At 41.4% G+C, this 24,250-nt stretch overlaps 1 protein-coding gene across 1 annotated transcript in view; it reads right to left on the reverse strand.

Annotated features, from left to right (window-relative positions):
* LOC115092473 (fibrous sheath-interacting protein 2-like) overlaps positions 1-23,102 on the reverse strand; it is a 185,282-nt gene extending 162,180 nt beyond the window's left edge. The window contains exons 1-2 of the mRNA XM_029603313.1: positions 22,989-23,102; positions 4,237-4,280 (exon numbers count right to left, since the gene is read on the reverse strand). The gene's annotated coding sequence lies outside the window, so the exon portion shown is untranslated. The remainder of the gene's footprint in view (positions 1-4,236; positions 4,281-22,988) is intronic.
* Positions 23,103-24,250: the final 1,148 nt, after the last annotated feature.

Raw genomic sequence — 24,250 nt, forward strand, 5'->3', positions numbered from 1 at the left:
AAAGCGGGTAGGCCCGTGCCAGGGCCTTCCCCTCCAGACAAGAGAGAATGAACGTGATCTTCGTCAGATAGTGGAAATAAGGTCTATCACCTGGGACCAGGAGGATTGTATTTCAACACAGTCCCCACTACATATGCAAGTAATTCCTTTCTGCACCACACCCTCTCCAACACTGAGAACTCAAGTTACTAAATTTAGCAAAATCACGGGAATATGGTACAGTCTTTGCAATAGTTTGAATAACGATCCTTATTACAGATTGATATTCTACGAGAGGCTCACCAAATATGCTTCCATGTTTTGTCATCCAATTCCCCTTGCAAGTCCTAATTCCATTTGCTTATCAGATCAGGTGATGTACTTTCCTCACATATCTGCCCCCAAACAGTGATATACATGAAAGAGATAAGATGTTGACCCCCATCAGCACAGCACAAAACTTCCAGATTATCACTTTCATCCCAATCCTCCACAATACCCAGCCCTCGAGAGATATCTTTGCAAAGCTATAAAAATAAAGTGAGTGAATTAGAAATCTGGAGCTGCATCACTAAATACGTAAAAGGTTTAACTTAACTATTCCCCAAAAGTAGTCCCAGAAAACAAACCACATGCAATCTAGAGATCAACATCAGGAGAGAAGGTTCATGGACAGATCATGGGATTTCTACTCAAAGCAGTCACATAAGATTTGTCGTCAATAAAATGCCCAAGCTTGTGTTGAGTCATTCGCTAAATCCCGTAGCATATACACCAGAAGTGGATATGGCATAGTAATGGTTCTGAATGTGTTAGAGGTAAAAAAAAGCTGTAATGTGGCTGCCAGACTAAGCTCCCTGGTGCTATCCACCTCCATGGACAGCAGGGCTGGGGAGGGTCTGTCCTCAACCACACCCCCCATACAAGATAAGTAGCACACCCAATAATACATTTGAAAATCAGGTATGCCAACTCCACGTGCATTCCTGTGTTTAACCAGGGCATTATATTTAAGCCTCAGAGACCTGCCCTGCAAGAGAAAACTTGTCACTGTTTTGAGGACCTGAAAAATAGACACTGAAATATTGCAAGGAAGGATCAACATTTCAAATAATCCACAGCATTGTTTTGTATAATGTTTTTCCAGTTATAATGTTCCATGCTGTTCCCCTTTTCTCCCCACAATATTATTTAATTTGATTTATACCCCCCTGCTTGCCCCCAGAATACCTCAATAGCCTATTTCTCCTACCCCTATACATCATCTAAATCAAGTTTGCAGTAATCTGATATGCTAGCTACCCCCTACCTCTTTGCTCCCCTTTCTTAGCTCAATGCTCAAGTTATATCTAACCTGTTATGCTACCCCACCCAAGTTTTTCGCTCCCCATTCTTTGTACAACGTTCAACTTACATGTAAACCGATATGATGTACCCCCGAATGCTGGTATAAAAAAGCCTTTAAATAAATATACATAAACATCTTAATTAATTTCACTCTACCCAGCAATAAAATAGGAATGAAACCCACTGATTAAGATCACTCTTTATTTTCCCTATGATAGGAAGATAATTATCCTTATATAAATTTGAAAGATCTTTAGAAACCCAAATTCCAAGATTCCAAATGCCTGAGGCTGCAATGCTAAGAACATGTACCTTGCAAGGTCATTGCCATGGAGGACCGATAAACATAAACTCTGATTTGAAGTAATTGATAATGTAGCCTGAGAGAGAACTATATTGAGCAAGATGATGAAATAAAACTGCTAATGACTTGGACAGATTAGTTACATACAAGAGACCCTATTTGTATATAGAGAAGTTTTATGAGTAACATCATAAAAAGTAAACCCTTGAATTAGAGGAGATTGCCTGATTGCCTGAGCCAGAAGCTTGATAGACAGGTCAAACAGTACATAAGTACATAAGAACATAAGAAAATGCCATACTGGATCAGACCAAGGGTCCATCAAGCCCAGCATCCTGCCTCCAACAGTGGCCAATCCAGGCCACAAGAACCTGGCAAGTACCCAAAAACTGATGGTTGCCATGACAATCAGAGAATAAGGCAGAAAGTACCCCATTGGAAAACACCTCAGCAGTCGGAATTGTATACAGGACCTGAATCCAGGAAACAAACTCTGCTGGGAAGCCAAAGTATGACAAAATTTCAAAAAGAAAACCTCCAAGAGATACAATCAAATGTCTTGTTGGTTTCGATGGAAATATTGGCCGCGGATTTATCCTGACATTTGGAGGTGTGCATGATGTTAAAAAGCCTCCAGGTATTATTAGAAGAAGACCTGCTGTTGTCTAAACAGGGGAGATCAAATCAGGAATCAGCTTCTCAATCCTAAACAGAAGAATCTTTGCTAAAATCTTAATACTGATGTTAATCAACAAAATAGGTCTGTATGAAGAGCATTCCAGCAGATCCTTGAATATTTTGGCTATCAGAACAATCAAGGCCTCTGTTAGATTCCCTAGCCGCATCCAGGCAATCGAAGGAAATTAAACAGATCATAAAGTGCTGGGGCTAATGACTCTGATATTGCTTTACAAAAATCCAATGGGAACCCATCAGGGCTGGGATACTTACCAGAGGCAAGTACTTTGATGGCTTTGGCTACCTTATCCACAGTAATAGTGACGGCAGTTCCTCTGCAGTCTCCCTAAGAAGTCTCAGCAACCCCAAAGTATCCAGAAATGCCAACTCACAGGGCAGAGTTAGGTAAACCGCATACAATGTCAAAAAATGGGAGGCGAATAGGAAGTTAATGTCTGCAGGTAGGTAAGGTTACCTTGGCCATTTCTGAGTCCATAAATAACTGAACTGCCAATCTTGTCTTTAACCGCTTTCATCAAGAGTGGCCCTGCCTTCCTCCCATGCTCGTATCTCTGCTTGGTAAACCATAGGGATTTTTCATTGCTAGCAATTTGAATGCCCTACTGCATGGTGACTGGACATCATGCAGGACAATATGTCAATGTTGGACACCTTGGGGGCCAATACAAGGTCACACAAAAAAGAAAATCAATCCGGTTACAAGATTGGTGTCAGAGAAAAAAACATAATCCCTACAAGAGTATAGTCCCTAGAAGACGCCATACGTCCTTAAGACAAAAGATATTGCTAAGTTCCAGAAAGCTCCCAAAGGAATCCGCAAGGTGTCCTAGTGATCTTGATCTGTCCACAATAGCATCAGGGCATAGGTTCCAATACCACCTCCCCCCCCCCCCCCCCCCCCCCCCGATACATAACCTAATGGTGTTAAAACTCAACAGGATCCTCTGAAGCCCTTTATAAACTTCTGACTGGCCATTGTTAGGCATACAGATTTACCAATGTTGACACTTGGTCAAACAAGGTTGACTCTAAGATAATGAACCGACCATCAGGATTACAAAAGGATCTATGACCTGTAAAGGAAGGTTATTATGCACAAGAATGCAAACCTCTCTACTCTTAGAGGAGAAAGAAGCAGCATAGACCTTACTAATCCAAGACTTCTGAAGTTTTGTGTGTTCAATAGAAGTCAGATGAGTTTCCTGCAAAAAAACAGATTAGTTCCTGGATTCTTTAGAAATTGTAAAATGCTGGTTCGTTTAACAGGGTGAGAGATTCTACAAACATTAAGGGATACTATATGCAAATCCGATGTCATTGATCAGTCACATGTAATATAATTGATAACCAGCAGGACTGGAAAAGCCAGACTAGAAAAACCACTAAATTAGTCATCAATAACCAGAAATAGGAGATAATGTTCTCAGATGTTAACAAACCCAACTCCCTAATCAACTAACCTCCTCCTAATCTTTATCCGAAACCTACCTCCCAAATAATCTCAACCATACGCAACCATTTAAACACCAAAAAAACCTCCCACATATCAGACATAGTATAATCAAAACCTCCCCTCTCAATCCCCTCTCCTAGCTTATCACCCATACCCTGCACGCCAGAAAAAAATGCTCTGGATACTCATGCTATTACTTGTTTGCATCCACCCTCAGGGAGGTGAGCCCAGCCCAAGCAGTGATGCCATAAACCAGAGCAAACTCAAAAAAAGAAAAGACAAAAATATACAATTCAAATACTGTATGGCTGGGATTAATAGGTACCCAGAGCCCAGATGAGGCACACAGCACACCCTGTTCAGATCCGTGACCCAAAAAAACCTCAAACCCCCCAAAAATGGTAATAGAGTCCTCTTCACTATACCAACATAACTTAAATAATCTGAAACATACAAGCCAGGGCCCCGGATCTTGTGTGTACACCAGCCATCTTCTACCTGTAGATAGAAAAAGAAAACAGAGAAAAAGACAAGGTCCGAAGGTCACAAAAGGAGCAAGATATAAAATAATTGCCATATTTACAAAAAAATCTGTTGAAGCATATTTATATGGAACAAGCACATTACAGAATCCAAACCAAGAGTCCCAGCCTGGTCATACTCTGCAGGGATCAGATGCCAAAAGTTCCAGAAACAAAAGAAAAGCAGTACAGTACCACTATCCCCCAGCAGAAGATTGATTTCAATCTGTGTGAGACTGAGCATTGCAAATGAAAGATATAAAAAAGGTAAGATAAAGGAAAAAATAAAAACAACAAAAGTATGAGCAGCCAAAAAAAAAAAAAAAAGTTATGTCTCAGTGCATATATTCAAAGCAAAACAAGTTAGGTCATCTCCTGATACAAAACGTACTGATACATCACAACCAGAATTTCAACACAAAGCAGCTGCTGGCCGTGCTGCATTTCCTCATATTATCTATGAATTTCCCTGTTACTGCTCAGGGCCACCAATGCAACTCAAAATCTCCAGGGCTTCCTCTGCAGACTCAAAGAAGTGCATTTTGTTATCCACATTCACTTTCAGTTGTGCCAGGCAAAGCATGGCATAAGACATGGTGCTTGGGAGAAGTCTGGGAAAAAGAAAATGCATTTGCCTTGATAATATATCCAGCATAGTTGTGAAATTTTATAAGCACAGCATGAAGCCTTCTGTCTGCTGGGGGATGAGGGGTTCGGCCCAATGCACTTGCTCAAGTTTAAAATGGCCTTGTTTCACCTCAAGGCCCAGTGCCATTGGCAGCCATTTAGAAAACTCTCCACAGTGTTCTTGCTCTCCTCCCGTTCTGAGAAGTCCACAAACCTGATATTTTTATGCCGGCCACCCACAATTCTCAATATCTTCTGTTTATTTTCTCAACGGAAGCAAGCCACTTCTCCAGGAATCAATCTTGTTCTGAGCTTCAGAAGAAGGATCTATGCCAGATATACTGAAAGGAGCAATTATAAACCAATCTTAAAGAAAAAAACAATGACCCCCTGATCCTGAATAACTACCGCCCAGTATCAAGTCTTCCCTTAATAGCTAAACTAATAGAAAAAACAGTACAGAAACAGCTGGCTGAACACCTAGATGACAACATACTGTATCCATCTCAACATGGATTTTGAAAGCACTACAGCATTGAGACACTACTTCTCTCACTAACAGATAACATTCTAAGAGGTTTTGATAGCGGTAAACACTACATTCTAATAATGCTAGACTTAGCAGCAGCCTTCGACACAGTGAACCATAAAATACTACTAAATAGACTAGAAGAAATCGGATTACACGGCAAAACAATAAACTGGTTCAGTTCATATCTAAATAATAGGTTTTTCCAAGTTCAGGTCAACAACACATTATCAGAAAAAATCAATCTCAAAACAGGAGTACCGCAGGGATCAGCCCTGTCTGCAACCCTCTTTAACATATACATGCTGCCCAATATAGACTGGGTAAATGTATGAGGGTCACGCTAGAGAGATAACGTTCCTGGATGGAATAAATGATAGCTTTATGGAGCAATTGGTTCAGGAACCGACGAGAGAGGGAGCAATTTTAGATCTAATTCTCAGTGGAGCACAGGACTTGGTGAGAGAGGTAACGGTGGTGGGGCCGCTTGGCAATAGTGATCATAATATGATCAAATTTGATTTAATGACTGGAAAAGGAACAGTGTGCAAATCCAAGGCTCTCGTGCTAAACTTTCAAAAGGGAAACTTTGATAAAATGAGAAAAAATGTTAGAAAAAAAACTGAAAGGAGCAGCTACAAAAGTAAAAACAAATGTCCAAGAGGCGTGGTCATTGTTAAAAAAAATGCCATTCTAGAAGTACAGGCCAGATGTATTCCACACATTAAGAAAGGTGGAAAGAAGGCAAAGCGATTACCGGCATGGTTAAAAGGGGAGGTGAAAAGCTATTTTAGCCAAAAGATCTTCATTCAAAAATTGGAAGAAGGATCCAACAGAAGAAAATTGGATAAAGCATAAACATTGACAAGTTAAATGTAAGACATTGATAAGACAGGCTAAGAGAGAATTTGAAAAGAAGTTGGCTATAGAGGCAAAAACTCACAGTAAAAACGTTTTTAAATATATCCGAAGCAGAAAGCCTGTGAGGGAGTCAGTTGGACCGTTAGATGATCGAGGGGTTAAAGGGGCACTTAGAGAAGATAAGGCCATCGCGGAAAGATTAAATGATTTCTTTGCTTCGGTGTTTACTGAAGAGGATGTTGGGGAGGTACCCGTAATGGAGAAGGTTATCATGGGTAATGATTCAGATGGACTGAATCAAATCACGGTGAACCTAGAAGATGTGGTAGGCCTGATTGACAAACTGAAGAGTAGTAAATCACCTGGACCGGATGGTATACACCCCAGAGTTCTGAAGGAACTAAAAAATGAAATTTCAGACCTATTAGTAAAAATTTGTAACTTATCATTAAAATCATCCATTGTACCTGAAGACTGGAGGATAGCAAATGTAACCCCAATATTTAAAAAGGGCTCCAGGGGCGATCCGGGAAACTACAGACCGGTTAGCCTGACTTCAGTGCCAGGAAAAATAGTGGAAAGTGTTCTAAACATCAAAATCACAGAACATATAGAAAGACATGGTTTAATGGAACAAAGTCAGCATGGCTTTACCCAGGGCAAGTCTTGCCTCACAAATCTGCTTCACTTTTTTGAAGGAGTTAATAAACATGTGGATAAAGGTGAACCGGTAGATATAGTATACTTGGATTTTCAGAAGGCGTTTGACAAAGTTCCTCATGAGAGGCTTCTAGGAAAAGTAAAAAGTCATGGGATAGGTGGCGATGTCCTTTCGTGTATTGCAAACTGGCTAAAAGACAGAAAACAGAGAGTAGGATTAAATGGGCAATTTTCTCAGTGGAAGGGAGTGGACAGTAGAGTGTCTCAGGGATTTGTATTGGGACCCTTACTGTTCAATATATTTATAAATGATCTGGAAAGAAATACGACGAGTGAGATAATCAAATTTGCAGATGACACAAAATTGTTCAGAGTAGTTAAATCACAAGCAGATTGTGATAAATTGCAGGAAGACCTTGTGAGACTGGAAAATTGGGCATCCAAATGGCAGATGAAATTTAATGTGGAAAAGTGCAAGGTGATGCATATAGGGAAAAATAACCCATGCTATAATTATTTATTTATTTATTTATTTAACACTTTTTTATACCGACCTTCATAGTAATAACCATATCAGATCGGTTTACATATAACAAGGGTATAACTGAAGCAATAAATAAAATAGTAATTAACCAGAGAGGTGAATAAGGCAAAGTTACATTTAACAAGGAGAAAAAACTTGGGAAGCTTAAAGCTGGAAGAAAGAAAGGCAGGAGGAAATATAACATGATACAAAAGGAATTTAGGTTAGAGCATAATGTGCTTTAACCTGTGATTGTCCTTCGTTCAAAAGGATAGTGGACCTCTATCCTCTATGTCCAGGAGAGATAAAATATGATTAGTGATTGTCTGGAGGGTCATCGAATGCTTGGTGAAATAGCCACGTCTTGAGTTTTTTTCTGAACGTAATTAGACAAGGTTCTAATCGGAGGCTTGAAGGAATGTTGTTCCATATAGCTGGTCCTGCTATTGAAAAAGCTCGGTCTTTTGTCGAGGAAAGGCGTGAGGCTTTGGTAGGGGGGAAATTCAACATGCCTTTGTGAATATTTCTAATTGGTCTGTTGGAAGAGTGTAATTTGAAGGGGATTTCAAGGTCAAGTTGGAGCTGATGATGAATAGATTTGTGTATAATGGTGATTGATTTGTAGAGGAATCTAAAATTTACTGGTAACCAATGTAGTTTTCTGAGGATGGGTGAAATGTGATCTCCACGACTGGTGTTGGTTAGTAATCTCGCTGCCGCATTTTGTATCATCTGCAGTGGTTTGGTGGTCGATTTGGGGAGGCCGAGGAGAAGGGCACTGCAGTAGTCTATCTTGGCAAATAGTAGCGCTTGGAGGACTGTCCTAAAGTCTTGGAAAAAAAGAAGTGGTTTGAGACGTTTCAGAACCTGGAGTCTATAAAAGCAGTCTTTGGATGTGGTGTTGACCATTTTCTTTAGGTTTAGTCTATTATCCAGCAGTACCCCTAGATCTTTCACATGCTTGTGGGTGATGAGTGCGTTGTGTGAGGAAGATAGGTGAATGTTTTCATCGTTTGAAGAGATGAGGAGGAGCTCCGTCTTCGAGGCATTAAGGACCAAGTTTAGTCTATTGAGGAGGTTGGTGATAGATATAAGGCAGTTATTCCAATGGGTGAGCGCTTTTGAAATAGATTCTGTAATTGGGATTAGAATCTGCACGTCGTCAGCGTACAGATAATGAATTAAATTAAGGTCGGTTAGCAATTGGCATAGGGGGAGGAGGTAAATATTGAAAAGGGTTGGAGATAGGGATGAACCTTGTGGCACTCCAAGGTTGGATTTTGTTAAAGGCGATTCTTTATTATTGATTTTAACTTTGAATGATCTGTTGCAGAGGAAGGATTTGAACCACCTGAGGGCTGATCCGGAGATACCAATATCTGTTAGGCGATCCAGGAGGATGGAGTGGTTGACAGTGTCAAATGCCGCCGAGATGTCAAGCAGAACTAATAAAAAGGAGTAGCCTTTGTCTAGACCCATTATAATATGATCTGTAAGTGAAATAAGGAGAGTTTCCGTACTGCGTGCCTTGCGGAAGCCATATTGTGAAGGGTGTAGGATCTCGTGATCTTCTAGGTAGTCTGAAAGCTGGGTGTTTACCAACGTCTCCGTTATTTTGGCTAAAAATGGGAGATTGGAGATGGGTCTGAAATTGGCTGGTTCATTAGGGTCTAGATTGTGTTTCTTGAGGAGGGGTTTGAGTGACGCGGTTTTTAGCCTGTCAGGGTAAATCCCTTGGGTTAGAAGGCAATTTATGATGCTTGTCAGATGTCCTGAGATCGTGTTTGGAATGAGAAGCAAGAGTTTTGAAGGGATGTTATCTGCTGGATGGCTAGATGGTTTCTGTCTTTTTAGTAGGGCTTCAATCTCTTTGGAAGATATTGATTCGAAGCTGTCAAATTTGGCTCCTTTGGGTGATTGAGGATTCTTGTCTGAGGTGAGGGGTAGAGTATTCGGTGGTAGAAGGGCGAGCGTGTTCAGGATCTTCTGTTGAAAAAATGAAGCGAGTTCATTCGCCTTAGATAGAGCTAGTTCGTCTGGGATAGACGGGGGGGTTGATTTCGTGATTTGAGTAACGTATGCAAACAGGGCCTGGGCATCGTATTGGAGATGATGAATTTTATTGGCGTAGAATTCCCTTTTTGTTAGAAGAATCGCGGTCCTGTAGTGATGTAGAAAACCTTTGTACGTAGACAGGGTAGTTGTGTTAGGGGTTTTTCGCCATATATTTTCCTTGTGACGTAGCTCCTGTTTCATCTGTTTTAGTTTAGGGGTAAACCAAGGTTGATTACCTTTTTTTGTAGGATTGATTGTTTTGGAGACTATTGGGCACCATTTGTTAGCAACTGTTTCCGTGATCTTGTGCCAGGAAGATAGGGCTGAGTCAGGATTGGAAAGGTCTAGGTTCATGAGTTCCTTGGAGAGCTGATCACTAAGTATTTCGGATGGGCATGATTTCCTGAATTGAATGGTAGAAAGTTGAGGAGAGGTGTGTGTCTGTTGATTTATGGAGAAGGAGGATTCTATCAGGAAATGGTCTGACCAGGGGATTGGAGTGCAAGAAGGTACTGATGTGCATGAGAATTTAGAGTTGATGAAAATTAAATCGAGAGTGTGTCCTGCTTTATGCGTAGGACTATTAATGATCTGAGTGAATCCCATCGCACTGAGTGTGGTGAGGAGCGCTTCGCAGTTTGAGGAGCGAGGTATAATGTCTGTGTGAAGATTGAAGTCACCTAAGATCATAGTTGGGAGGTCTAAGTTGATATGTTTCACGATGGATTCTATGAGTGGCGAGGGGTCTGTTTCTAGAAATCCGGGAGGAGCGTAGACTAGTAGAATTTGTTGTTGTTTTGACTTAACTAGGCCTAATTCTAATTTAGACTCAGTCTTGATGGTATGTGCGGATAATTTGAGATCCTTCTTGGTAGCTAAAAGAAGGCCGCCTCCTCTTTTTTTGTGTCTGTGGAAGGTGAAGATGTCATATATATGAATAGGAAGTTGATTGATTAGAGCAATATCAGTATTTTTTAGCCAGGTTTCTGTAATAGCGCAGATATCTGGTTTTGTGTCCTGGAGGTAGTCGTTTAGTATGTGTGTTTTTTTGGTTAGGGATTGTGCGTTGAAAAGGGTGACTGAAAGAAGTGTGAGGCCTAGTAATTGGTTCAATGGTGAAGTCATGATTGGAATAATTCTTTTTTGTATGCTATGGGTGTGATTGATTATGGGGATTCTCCTTTGGTGTTGAATGATTGGGATATTGTAGGAATGCATAATGTTAGTTGGAGAGGCTGGCTGCTGGGAATGGTTGAGGTTAGAAGAATGCTGTGTGAAGCTCGGCGAATCCCGTCAGAAGAATGGTAGGCGAGTGACTTCAAACAATTGTCCCTTTTTGTAGGATCTAAGAAGTTCCTCTGAAGGTTCTGATAGGAACTGCAGACAGCTCTGGTAGTTTCACGGGCTCTCGGTGTGAATCTAGCGTGGTTTGCGCAGGTCTGGAATACGAATTTTGGGCGCAGCTGTCTAGAGTTGTTTGATAGGTTCTGATTGCTGGTGGATAGTGATAGAAGGTTAAAAAGGCTGAATTTAGATGGTAGAGCTCTGAGGCTTCAAACAGTTGATGGTGACGCTGTTGTACTGAGGGTGCTGAAACGGTAGGCAGCTGAAGAGGTCTTGAGATATGTGACCGGGACTGAAGACCGAATGGTTGACTCGGGGCTCCCTCGGGGCTGAGCCGAAGGGGCGAGACAAAGGGGCAGGCCCCTTTGTTGCGCTCCTTCGGCGCGCGATGCTCAGCGCGCGGCGCCGTGCAGAAGAGTTTTTAAATCCCCTCTGGGCTGGCTCCTATTGGAGGGCGGGCGGGGCTTCCGATCGCGGTGTTCTCGGCGCTGATTTTAAATTTGTACAGCTGTTTTTTTAATTTTTCTTGCTGCGAATAAGCCGCGCTGTCGGCACAGAGACTGCCTGGTGGGGGGTGTGTTTAGTTCTTACCTTCCCCCGGCGGGGCTCGGCGCCGATCGCGCAGGCCTTCCCCGATGGCAGTAGCAGCGTGGAAGAGGAGATGGTGCCGTGCAGAAGAGTTTTTAAATCCCCTCTGGGCTGGCTCCTATTGGAGGGCGGGCGGGGCTTCCGATCGCGGCGTTCTCGGCGCTGATTTTAAATTTGTACAGCTGTTTTTTTAATTTTTCTTGCTGCGAATAAGCCGCGCTGTCGGCACAGAGACTGCCTGGTGGGGGGTGTGTTTAGTTCTTACCTTCCCCCGGCGGGGCTCGGCGCCGATCGCGCAGGCCTTCCCCGATGGCAGTAGCAGCGTGGAAGAGGAGATGGCGCCGTGCAGAAGAGTTTTTAAATCCCCTCTGGGCTGGCTCCTATTGGAGGGCGGGCGGGGCTTCCGATCGCGGCGTTCTCGGCGCTGATTTTAAATTTGTACAGCTGTTTTTTTAATTTTTCTTGCTGCGAATAAGCCGCGCTGTCGGCACAGAGACTGCCTGGTGGGGGTTGTGTTTAGTTCTTACCTTCCCCCGGCGGGGCTCGGCGCCGATCGCGCAGGCCTTCCCCGATGGCAGTAGCAGCAACACAATGTTGGGTTCCATATTAGGTGCTACAACCCAAGAAAGAGATCTAGGTGTCATAGTGGATAACACATTGAAATCGTCGGTGCAGTGTGCTGCGGCAGTCAAAAAAGCAAACAGAATTTATTTTATTTATTTATTTAACTTCTTTTACTATACCGACACTCAAGACCAGGTCTTATCGTACCAGTTTACATTAGAACAAGGGGAAAAACCAATTAACGTATAAGTGGAAATGAGAAGTTACATTAAAACAGGGAGAGTAAAAACATGGATGTCGGAAGATAGGACAGAATTAAGTAATCAAACAATAAGTTAACAAAATTACAAACTATAAATTAACATAAAACAATAAATTAGTAATACAGAAACATGGATTATAATCAGTGGAAATATACATGGAAATATATATATATGGAAATATATACAGCTGAAATATACATGGTATGTCAAATGGGAGGAGTGGCGGGGGTGAGGGAAAAGGGTGGGTTGAGGTTGCGAGGGGAAAAGGGAAAAAGGTTGGGAGTGCGGGGAGGGAGAAGGGTGGGTTGGAGAGTGAGAGAGAGTTGGTTAAAATGGAATCCTTCAACGATAGGCTTGTGTGAACAGCCAGGTTTTAAGTTTTTTTCTGAAGATTAAATGGCATTGTTCCTGGCGTAAGTCTTGAGGAAGCGAATTCCAATGTAGGGGACCTGCTGTCGAAAATGCTCGCTTGTGGATGGAGTTGTGAACTGATGATTTGTTGGGAGGGGCCATGAGCTTACTTTTGTAGGCAGTTCTTATTGGTCTTGATGATGTATGTAGTTCCAGAGGGAAGGTGAGTTGGAGAGAGGATTGTTGGTAGACCGATTTGTGGATGATAGTGAGAGCTTTGAACAGTATTCTATGTTGAATAGGGAGCCAATGTAAGATTTTTAGGATAGGTGTGATGTGGTCCTTGCGCCGTGTGTTTGTAAGGATCCTGGCCGCTGCGTTTTGCAGCATCTGTAGAGGTTTGGTCGAAGAGGCGGGGAGACCGAGTAGAAGAGCGTTGCAATAGTCAATCTTTGAAAACAGTATTGCTTGAAGCACAGAACGGAAATCCTGGAAGTGTAAGAGCGGTCTTAGATGCTTCAGGACCTGTAGCTTGAAGAAACATTCTTTAGTTGTAGCGTTAATGAATTTTTTGAAATTCATTCTGGAGTCAAGGGTGGCCCCAAGGTCTCTGACATGGCTTGCTAGTGGGGTTATTGTGTTATTAGTGAAGGGGTGGTTATCGCTAGGGGAGATAACCAGGAGTTCCGTTTTGGACGTATTTAGGACCAGGTTGAGATTCGAGAGAAGCTGGTTGATGGCATGTAGGCAGTCGTTCCAGAAATTTAGAGTTGAGGAGATGGGGTCCGAGATGGGGATTATGATTTGCACATCGTCTGCGTATATAAAATGGGTGAGGTTGAGGCTATTGAGCAGCTGGCATAAAGGAAGTAGGTATATGTTAAACAGGGTAGGGGACAGAGAAGAGCCCTGTGGTACTCCTTGTTTTGATGGGACGGGGTGGGATTCTTTGTCGTTTATTTTAACTTTGTAGTACCTGTTGTTCAAAAAGGATTTAAACCAGAGCAGTGCGGAGCCAGAGATGCCTATTTCCATTAGACGGCTGATGAGGATGTCGTGATTTACCGTGTCAAACGCCGCAGAAATATCGAGTAGGGCTAGGAGGTAAGATTGTCCCTTGTCAAGGCCCATCAGGATGGTGTCCGTTAAAGAAAGAAGGAGGGATTCTGTGTTTAGGCGTTTCCTGAAACCGAATTGAGAAGGGTATAAGATATTGTGGGAGTCCAAGTAGTCGGTGAGACGGAAGTTGACAAGTTTTTCCATTATTTTAGCTTTAAAAGGTAGGTTTGCGATGGGGCGGAAATTTGCTGGGTTGGCTGGGTCCAGATTGGGTTTTTTTAGTAAGGGTTTCAGCGAAGCAATTTTTAAGGAGTCAGGGACAGATCCTTGATTGAGGGAACAATTTATGATGTCTGCCAGAGATCTGGCAATGGTGTTAGGAATGGTGAGGAGAAGTTTGGTTGGTATTTGGTCTAGAGGGTGAGACGAGGGTTTCATTTTCTTGATAATCGATTCTATTTCCAGGGATGATGTAGGTTCAAGAGATACTAGCGTCTGTTTAAGAATAGTAGAGGATGGATTTTGGCTAGGAGTTTGGCTGGGGGGTTGTAAGGCTATTGATGATTTGTTGGATGTTGCCAGTGGGCCAAGTAGGTTTTTGACTTTGTTGTCAAAGAAAATCGCCAACTCTGTAGATTTGTTTTGGGCTTCTTCTTCTGAGAAGGTAGAATGTTGGGAATTATTAGAAAAGGAATGGTGAATAAAACGGAAAATGTCATAATGCCTCTGTATCGCTCCATGGTGAGACCGCACCTTGAATACTGTGTACAATTCTGGTCGCCGCATCTCAAAAAAGATATAATTGCGATGGAGAAGGTACAGAGAAGGGCTACCAAAATGATAAGGGGAATGGAACAACTCCCCTATGAGGAAAGACTAAAGAGGTTAAGTCTTTTCAGCTTGGAGAAGAGACGACTGAGGGGGGATATGATAGAGGTGTTTAAAATCATGAGAGGTCTAGAACGGGTAGATGTGAATCGGTTATTTACTCTTTCGGATAGTAGAAAGACTAGGGGGCACTCCATGAAGTTAGCATGGGGCACATTTAAAACTAATCGGAGAAAGTTCTTTTTTACTCAACGCACAATTAAACTCTGGAATTTGTTGCCAGAGAATGTGGTTAGTGCAGTTAGTATAGCTGTGTTTAAAAAAGGATTGGATAAGTTCTTGGAGGAGAAGTCCATTACCTGCTATTAAGTTCACTTAGAGAATAGCCACTGCCATTAGTAATGGTTACATGGAATAGACTTAGTTTTTGGGTACTTGCCAGGTTCTTATGGCCTGGATTGGCCACTGTTGGAAACAGGATGCTGGGCTTGATGGACCCTTGGTCTGACCCAGTATGGCATTTTCTTAACAATCTATGCCACCTGCTTGCAGGACTAGGAATCATACATTACATTTATGCAGACGATATTCAACTAATTCTACCCATAGAAGACACATTAGAGAAAACGTTAAACCTAGCTAACATGTACCTGTACATTATAAGACAACTACTAAACCAAATGGAGCTTGTGATTAATATTGATAAAACAGAATTTCTACACTGAGAATGGAAAAATACTGAAATCAGCCAAACTTCAATAATCCTCAAAGACAACCAGAAAATTGAACTAGCTGAAAAAGTACGTAAGCTTGGAATAATAATGGACCCTGAAATCAATCTAAAACAGCACATATCACTAAAAGTAAAGGAAGGCTATGCAAAACTCAAGATACTCAGAAAACTAAAACCTCTACTAACACTAACTGATTTCCGAACAGTTCTACAGGCACTAGTTTTCTCCAGCATGGACTACTGTAATGCCCTTCTACTAGGACTCCCGAATACAACATTAAGACCACTTCAAATACTTCAAAACACAGCAGCTAGAGTACTAACCGGAAAAAGGAAGAGGGACCATATAACTGAAACCCTGGCGGAATTACATTGGTTACCTATTGAACACAGAATTAAATACAAAGCCCTATGTACCATACATAAACTAATACATGATGAAAAATCGGACTGGCTAAACACAGCATTACGAGTTCACGTCCCACACAGAAACATTCGATCAGCAAATAAAGCACTCTTAACCATTCCTTCAGTAAAAACGGCAAGACTAATCCAAGTGAGAGAAAGGGCCTTATCACTAGCAGGCCCCACACTTTGGAACACAATGCCTACAGAGATCAGATTACAAAGAGATCGCAAAACATTTAAGTTTGAAAACATGGCTTTTTAAACAAGCATTTTATAAAGAGACAGGAAAATAGAAAACATTCAGGAATAGGCAGAAGAGAACCGACGCACAGCCCTTAGGAATGTGCAGTAGAGTAGTCTTTGAACTCTACATCACTATAAACATAATTGTTACACTCTGAATAATGAATTTTACCCGTGAACAGTAATTACTGGTACATTCGGTCATGACCTACTTCACGAAACAATTGTTTGTCTTTAATGATATATTGTAACTGAGCCTTTGACGGCACCTGTTAGAATGTACTTTAGTACGCTTTTACCTACATTAATTTATGTGCCAACATGTAAACCGTTGCGATGGTAGATAACTTAGCGACGGGATAGAAAAGGTTTTAAATAAATAAAAAATAAAAATAATTCAAGATGTATCACATGGCCAGCAGTCTCCTCGATGTGGGTCACATTCTCTTGGATAGAAGACACCAACTGTGTCACCTTCTTGATTATCACCCCCAATTTTGCTGAAATATTGGAGGTGAGTTTTTCTGAGAAGGATTCAAACATTTTCTGTAAAGACTTGGTCATGTCAAGGATGGTAGTGGTACAGGCCACTCATCATCTTAGACTGAATCATCTTCTGGACCACCCTTATCCAGTTTCATCTTCCTATTAATCTGCTGCCCCTTCACCATTTTATTCACTCTAAAGGCTTGTAAAGACTTTTTCTGTCTGTCCTTACTCATGCTTTTGTCTTCCACACAGAAAAAACAGGATGAACCCAGGATTTTATCTGTTGGTCAGGAAAGCCACACTGCCAGCACCCTTCCTCTAGCAGACCTCCATGATTCATCTTTTTTGATATAAGTAAATAATTGTTTGTCAGCAATCTAAAATTGGATGAATCCAGCAAAAACATAAGAGTAATAGATTAACAAGAAAGTGGTTCCTCTTTCTGAATTACAGCTGTCTTTAGATGGTATTGCATTTATTGATAAACCTGTGATAAGTCATGCTACACTCTTCCATTGGCTTAGAAAAGCATGTTTCTAGTGTATCAAGAGGTACCCAAGTTTTGCTTAGGTTGGTTTTTCATCTTAAACCATATCTGACTAACACACAATTTGGACAAGTAGTACAAGCGCTGGTAACTTCAAAATTAATCTACCCTATCTCCCTTCTATTAGTGATTCCTAATAAGACTATTCATCATTTATTTTATTTTATTTATTTTGTGTTTTTCTATACTGGCATTCGCGAAAGGTTTCACATCATGCTGGTTTACAATTAACAAAGGGGGTGTACGAAGAATAAACAATAACAAAACAGGTGCGTAACGAAGAACATTTCAGTTACAATAAATATTGCAGTTACAATAAAACAGGGAAATACACAACTGGGAGCAGGGAACAGTCGATAGGAAATTAACAGAAGGAACAAATTTACAAATTTATGGTATTTACTAAGTAATTGAATATAACCATGATGATGTTTATCATGTTAAGGTAAGGTCGGAAAGTCGGTTAATGGTGAGTTAAAAGTTCAGTTGGGGATCATGTGTCTGCCCGCCTAATTTCAGGAATTACTATTCAAAATCATATGTCCCCTATTCTGGCTAATCATCACTGGCTTCCAGTTAGCTAGTGAGTCTAGTTTAAAACTTTGTTTGGCTTTTAAAGCCCTTTATAACATGGACTCTATCTACCTTCCTCTTAAACTCCATGCTTACATTCGAGTACTATTTCTGTGTTCTAGTATTGACTTTCATAAGTGTCTCCCTTCACCAAATGAAAATTAGGGAATTTACACAAAAAATTCTCTCTCACTAGCAGTTCCTTTTCTCCGAAATGTCCCGCTGAAAGATTTACATCTTCAGGGCATTATTTAAAATTTGGAAAGGGATTAAAGGCTTTTTATACTCCTGGGGGAATTATGTGAAACTGCACAGTGCAGAATTTGCACAGCATTCCCCTTCTGGGCTGAATTTTAATATTCTGCACAAAATTTGAAGTGTCTGGTGGCTGCTAGCAAAGTCCACCCCACCCACGGTCAATAAGTACTGAAGTCCGGTGGGCTATTAGTGGAGTCCATCCTGTTCGTGGACGAGGAGCAGCATGGCCAAAAGGTAGGCCCAGTGGGACTTTGAGTGGAGGCCATTCCACCCACAGCCAAAGACAAAGATGAGAGGCCTGGAGAGCCACAAGCGGAGCCCATCCCGCCTGCAGCTGAAAATGATGGAGAGGCCCAGAATGACAGCACAAGAGAGTAAATATGGATGCGAGAATGCTTGTGAGAGAGGGAATCTGAGTGAGGAAGTGTGTATATGAGTAAGAGCTCTGGAGCTTGTGTGCTTGATTGAGGGTGTATGTGAGAGAGGGACTGTGTGTGAGGGAGCCCATGTGCAGGGGTTTGTGAGTGTGCGTTTGTGTGAGAGACAGAGGAAGCTTGTGTCAGGGTGTGTGTGTGTGAGTGTGAGAGAGAGAGAGGACAGAAGGAAACCTGTGTGACGGGATGTATGAGGGGTCAAACTCTGGGAATGGAGGGCTGGGGAGTGGAGATAGCGTGGGAAGGATTGAGCCTGGAGGGGGAGGGGAAAGATAGTGGACAGCAGAGCAGAGTGGAGTTAGGGCATGAGAGATGTCTGGCCAGGCGAGTAAGGAGAGAGGGTGGGACACTCCTACAGTGTACTTCTAGAGGAACTCTGCTCAAAGCTTTTCAGTAATAACCTTTCTGTATTACATCCTGGTATGAACGCCTTTATGTCTGCTGATTCTGTACTGTGCACTTTCATGTATATAGTTCTAGTTATAATTATTATAATCAGCATCTCCCCATTGATGCTTGTTATATCTAAGGGCTCCTCCCTAAGATTATCTATATGTTACTGAGTTCACCATCTTTATGTGTTATATGTAAGGGCAATGCCCAAAGTTTTATGTTCATTGTGAACCGATACGATGTGCGAACGGATATCGGTATATAAGAAATGTTAAATAAATAAATAAATAAATAAATTTTAAATTACTCAAAGACTGACATGTACATTGTATTATTTTGACCAATTAAAACTATGCAGATATTTGTAGAATTTTACAATTTTGTGCACTGAATTCCCTCAGGATTATTTTTATTTTGCTCAAGCATTCAAATATTAAGACTGAAGAAGTGGTTTCCTGGTGTTTTCTTTTATGCTATCCATGCTGAGGTCCTTATTCAAATAACTTTAGCTGGACTAAGAAGTTGTCCAGCTAAATGAAAATGTGGCCACTTATCTAGCTAAATTCTAGCTGGATAACTATTTGTCCAGCTAGAATTTGGCTAGATAAGTGAAAGGCATTCCAGTGGCAATCTCTTTGACTTCCTTGCTGATGACAGTCAGCAATGACAAATGGTCTAGATTGTTGGGAATAGCTTTGTGCATTGAATGGAAAGACTTGCAAGCTCTTTTACATTTGACATCCATTTGGGTTTAGCAGCTCAAGATATGTGGGTGTGATTTATCAGTCACAGGGGGTTGCGCTTAAACTATCTCATGCCTCTGTTTTGCCTTTTGCTAACTATATTAGCCCACCCACCTGGGGGATAATGATCTTGTCAATTTGTTTGGCCAAAAGCTATTAAATGTTATTAGGAATGATATCGCTCTCCTTACCTCCTGGTTGCCCAACACCTGCTTCCTCTGATGGCTATTTTCATCTTTGAGCAATGGTAGCAATAGTATTCTGTACTTGATATGTTTATGGAATGCCCAGATGATTAAAATTCAAAAGAATAATATCAGTGGCCATGTGATACTCCAGTATTAATTTTTTTTTTTTTCATTTTTGGTAAGATCTGAATTCTTGCAGGGAGAGGACAAAAGAGATGGGGGATGAAATGGCTGGGGGTGAGATTGTAAGAAATGGAAAGCCAGGCTCATGAGGAGAAGCTAGATGGGAGTTGAAAGCCTGAGCTACTCCACTGTGTGATGGCTGAGAATAAAAACATGCCTGCAGCCACATGGCCAGGCTCATCTCCTTAGCAGAGAAAAAGGGTGGCCTAACATCTGACTTCAGATCAGAATGCATTGCATGGGGTTTCGGTAACTAATTGCTGGTATTGGGTGGCTGAAGTGACTGGGGGCAGGATGCTGTGCAACATGGCCAGGCTTAAAAGAGCCAGGTGTGGGCTTGCTTAGCTTCTTCTTTGCTGCCTCTACTCAACAGATTATCTGCCCAGATCTATTCCAATACTGAGCCTTTCAACTATTAGGTAAGCTAGGTCTTGTCAAATAATAAGGAACTGGGAGGAAGGCAAAAAGGAGGAAAAGCTGGAATTTCCATTCATGTCCTGGCTTTACAGATTCAGGATATCCATGCAGGCATATGCAGTACTTAAAGAATGCTTTGGTTATGTTCTTTTTTTACATTCCTTCAATAGTTTTGTTTAATTATGACAATGGTAGGGCTGTGGCTTATGAATGTTACTTTAAATAGTACCAAAAACGGGATTACTTTCCTGAAATGCTTTTTTCAGACACTAGCAGATCAATGGAGTTACATATCTAGAAATCACATCATATGCATCATCACAGTAACATTTGGAGAGCTTTCCAGAAGAATATTTTAAACATAAATGGATAAGAACTCACATGATACCTAACCCACTATTAAGAACATAAGAAATTGCCATGCTGGGTCAGACCAAGGGTCCATCAAGCCCAGCATCCTGTTTCTAATAGAGGCCAAACCAGGCCACAAAAACCCGGCAATTACCCAAACACTAAGAAGATCCCATGCTACTGATGCAATTAATAGCAGTGGCTATTCCCTAAGTAAACTTGATTAATAGCAGTTAATGGACTTCGCCTCCAAGAACTTATCCAAACCTTTTTTGAACCCAGCTATACTAAGGGGTAGATTTTCAAAGGGGTACGCGCGTACCCCCCAAAAACCTACCCCAAACCCCCAGGACGCGCATAAGTCCCGGGGCTTGCAAAAAGGGGCGGTCAGGGGCGTGGCCAGAGGGCGCAGTTAGGGATCGGGGGCGTGTGGGCGGTCCGGGGGCTTGGCCAAGTGCCCCGACAGAGCGGCCTGTGTTGGGGCCTGCCGCGCCGGCAGTAGTAACTTCTCCGATAAAGGTAGGGGGGGGGTCTAGATAGGGCCAGGGGGGTGGGTTAGGTAGGGGAAGGTGCGGGGTGGGGGGAGGGAACGGACAGCGCACGCAGGGCTTGGCGCGCGCAAGTTGCATAAATGTGCACCCCCTTGCGAGCGCCAACCACGGATATTATAAGATATGCGCGGCTACGCACGTATCTTATAAAATCCAGCGTACTTTTGTTCGCGCCTTGTACGCGAACAAAAGTACGCGCACGTGTATGTTTTTAAAATCTGCCTCTAACTGCACTAACCACATCCCCTGGCAACAAATTCCAGAGCTTAATTGTGCGTTGAGTGAAAAAGAATTTTCTCCGATTAGTCTTAAACATGCTACTTGCTAACTTCATGGAATGCCCCCTAGTCCTTCTATTATTCGAAAGTGTAAATAACCGATTCACATCTACTCGTTCAAGACCTCTCATGATCTTAAAGACCTCTATCATATCCCCCCTCAGCCGTCTCTTCTCCAAGCTGAACAGCCATAACCTCTTCGGCCTTTCCTCATAGGGGAGCTGTTCCATCCCCTTTATCATTTTGGTTGCCCTTCTCTGTACCTTCTCCATCGCAACTATATCTTTTTTGAGATCCGGTGACCAGAATTGTACACAGTATTCAAGGTGCGGTCTCACCATGGAGCGATACAGAGGTATTATGACATTTTCTGTTTTATTTACCATTCCCTTCCTAATAATTCCTAACATTCTGTTTGCTTTTTTGACTGCTGCAGCACACTGAGCCGACGATTTTAAAGTATTATGCACTATGATGCCTAGATCTTTTTCCTGGGTGATAGCTCCTAATATGGAACCTAACATCGTGTAACTACAGCAAGGGTTATGTTTCCCTATATGCAACACCTTGCACTTGTCCACATTAAATTTCATCTGCCATTTGGATGCCCAATCTTCCAGTCTTGCAAGGTCCTCCTGTAATGTATCATAATCTGCTTGTGATTTAACTACTCAGAATAATTTTGTATCATCTGCAAATTTGATAACTTCACTTGTTGTATTCCTTTCCAGAATAGCAAAAGTAGAAAAACAATGGATATCTCCCATCAGGGAGACGGTAGGCTATGTGAATTGACTGAGCTAATGCTATCAGAGAATGAACTTTACAGGTAACATTCACTTTTGCTAATAACAAGCAGCTTCAAAGGAGGCATAGATATGAAACTAGCTTTAGTAACATTAACAGATAAAGAAAAATGTTAACTTAGAAACATCTGATTTATGACATTTACATTTCATTTTCTATTAAAATAAAACTCCAAATATATAACAAAAAACAGGAAGACAAACAGAATCGGTGCTTAGGAGGGTGGAGTTGGGCTTTATCCAGAAAAATGTCCTTGTGAACCAATAAGCCACATCTCAAATCTCAACAACAAAAATATCAAAAGCAGTATGGCTTTGATTAATTTATAGAGTGAACTTCAAGTAGCAGGTTTACAAATCCAAGAAGGATGACCTTAGATTAGGAACCAATATTTTCATCATCTAAACAGTATGGGCACTAACATACCATTCTATAAGGTTAACTCTGTAAGGTAGTACAAATGAGAATAATTGATATGCCGTGTTATCTGAGGGTCTAAGCGGCTTACAAATGAACACATGCATAAATTACAAACATTAGTGAAGACACAAATAACGAGTAAAAACAATTTAAAAATAATTATAATTCAGTGTGCTAGTCAATGAGAGATGCTGGCTTTTCCCAAGGGATATGAAGATCTATTGGTGTGAGAAGAAACAAAAAACTAAGTGGAATTCACTCTGGATAGAAAGGAATCTGTAACTATTTATGTAAATTAAATACTTTTTCTTGCCCATCAAACCCTTGTCCCCACTGCAGTATTAAGGTTTTCGTGTTCTGAGATTGGGGTCTTTCTAGCAAAGACTGTCAATTTTTCTCTTTCTTCAGGACATGTACCTCTATTTTGAAGCAGGCAAGTATTTGTCCTATCTTGAAAAAGCCCAATCTCGATCCTTCTATGCTGAAGAATTATCTTCCTGTTTCTTCTTTGCCTTTTTTATCTAATTAAGGGAATGGTGTTTAAACAGCTGCAAGACTATCTGGAGGTACCTGAGGTACTTTATTATCAGTATGGTTTCAGGCGAGGTCATAATACAGAAGTATTACACTTATCAAGCCTCAATGTGATTCGTTGAGGTTTTCATGCATACATTTTGTTTTGGTCCTCCTTGATATATTTACTATGTTTGATATGCTAGATCAATCGAGCTTGTCTCAATTGGCTGAAATTGGTGTTCAGGATACTGTATTAAGATAGTTTTGTTCCTATCTGACAGGACGCAGCAGGTTCAATAGGGCAGTCTGTTTCCACACCACTGGAGTTCCCCAGGGCTCAGCACTTTATGCCATTTTTTTAAATATTTACTTGCATCCAGTCTGTAAATATTAAGTTTGGGTATTGAATATCATCTCTATGCTGATGATATTCAGTTCTTCATCCCAGTGAAATCTACAGTCTCTCATGGTTTACTGAAGTAGCAATTTATATTCAAGCTATAAAGCACTGGATGATTGATTAATTGATTAATGTTCAGGATTGACAAAACTGGATTGATTATTATTTGATTATTTTGACCAGAACACTATGTGATGACCTACTTCAGATTGGAGATTAGGTTATTCCAGTCCCTAAACAGATTTCAAATCCATTGTAAAGAACTTATCTATAAGGTCTACATGTTATGTCACCTGAAATTGTTTCTAAATCATGATGTCTTTTGAACAATATTACAGGCAATGATTTTAACTGGTTTACACTACTGCAATACTATCAGGTCGATACAGTAAAAATCGCGGGAGAGCGGACAAGCGCCCGCTCTCCCGGCGCGCACACAGGCCACTCTCCTGTGCTCGCAATTCAGAAAAAAAAATTATTCAAATTAGGGCCTGCGGTAAAAAGAGCAGTTTTTACTGCTTTTCTGTACACTTTCCCGGTGCAGAGAGAAATTAAAATGTGCGGCTTGGCTGCACATTTTACTTTCTGATTCGCACGGGAATAACTAATAGGGCCATTAACATGCATTTGCATGTTGAGGGCGCTATTAGTTTTGGGGAGGTTGGACGCGAGTTTTCGATGCGCTATTACTCCTTACTGAATAAGGGGTAAAGCTAGTGCGTTGAAAATGCGCATCCAAACACGGGTTAACAGTGCGCTCCGT

Source organism: Rhinatrema bivittatum, chromosome 5 (assembly GCF_901001135.1).
Source record: "Rhinatrema bivittatum chromosome 5, aRhiBiv1.1, whole genome shotgun sequence".
Classification (NCBI taxonomy): domain Eukaryota; kingdom Metazoa; phylum Chordata; class Amphibia; order Gymnophiona; family Rhinatrematidae; genus Rhinatrema; species Rhinatrema bivittatum.